Below are 1,434 nucleotides of genomic sequence, written 5' to 3' on the forward strand. Positions count from 1 at the left end.
ACCTTCGGAGAAATTTGAGGACCGAATCTCACGCTACAGCACCACCTAGCGAGGATTAGACGTGACTAGTTTAGTCATTGCGCTCCGTCGGATCGCATCCTCCAGAAATATTCAGTTATTAAAGCGCGAGCCTCACTTTGGCTCCTTTGTAAAAGAAACCGCATTTATCCAAAGGGCAGAATTTTAATAAATACATAGATTATTATATATGTGATGTATTTTAGAAATTACTGAAGCATTTAGATAATCATAAGTTGGACATAATTGCTTACGTCTGTGTTTATCTAGATGTTATTATAAATATATAATAAAATAATTAAATGAAAACATTAATCAGCTTGTGAATTCGTTATAAAGTTATATACGTATTTTTATCATTTATTAAATTATTAATTTCTTAATTATTCATTTATTTATCTTATAGTGTTCTTTTCCAGGATCACACAAATGATGACTTAAATTATTTCATGATGGACTGTAGTAGGAAGATAAATCAATAATGATCTGAATAAATTGTACAATTGTGATTTTAAATAATTTACACATTTTATTATTAAACAGTTTATTTAACAAATTGATGACAAACTTATAATTTATGTATTATCTTTTTAACATTAAATTGAAATAGTTCTTGATTGATAGTTTTGACATTTAATGATTTAATTAGGTATTTACGAAATTACTGCGACATCAAAACAAATATATTTTCATGTAGTAATCACTTCATTTGAATGTTTTCAAATATTTATGTAACAATATTTTTATGTATCAAACATCTTTTGTCCTTGATGGATAACAAGCCATTCATTAAAATCAGCTGCGTCGAACCAGACGTTTAAAACAGGGGGTTCCAACCTGTGACCAGTGGGCCATACAAGGCCCTCTGAATAACTTAGTTTGGCCCCCAACTACATTTTTTCTTTCTTGCCAGACCATTTAAAAATATATATACACAAATTAGAATGTTCTAAAAATATTAAATGTTTGCCACAAAACAAAGTTTCATTTGATACTTAGAAGCACACTTTTGCTAAAAGTGTGCTTTTAGCAAACTTAGCTAAAAGACAAGAAAGTGACTTATTCCATCAAATTCAGACTTATTTTATTTTGAGAGGGGGAAAAGGTGTGAATTGTAACTTCTTCTTTTCTAAGGTTTTTCTCAAAATACACGTCAGATTTCTTTTTCAGTGGCCCTAATAGTCTTCCGTACAGAAAATTTCTAGACGAGGAAAACATTAAACACTTGACCAAATAAATGTAGGAATAGGACATTGTATGCATTTCTGTTCTGGCACAATAACGACTTATAAATCTGTTTTTACCATTAAAAAATATATAACTTTTTTGTTCATTTAACCAAAGCACTTTGAATTGCCTTGTTGGTGAAAATGTGTTATACAAATAAACTTGCCTTGCCATTTCAGTGTAACATTT

The sequence above is a fragment of the Poecilia reticulata genome, linkage group LG17 (genome assembly GCF_000633615.1).
Source record: "Poecilia reticulata strain Guanapo linkage group LG17, Guppy_female_1.0+MT, whole genome shotgun sequence".
Classification (NCBI taxonomy): domain Eukaryota; kingdom Metazoa; phylum Chordata; class Actinopteri; order Cyprinodontiformes; family Poeciliidae; genus Poecilia; species Poecilia reticulata.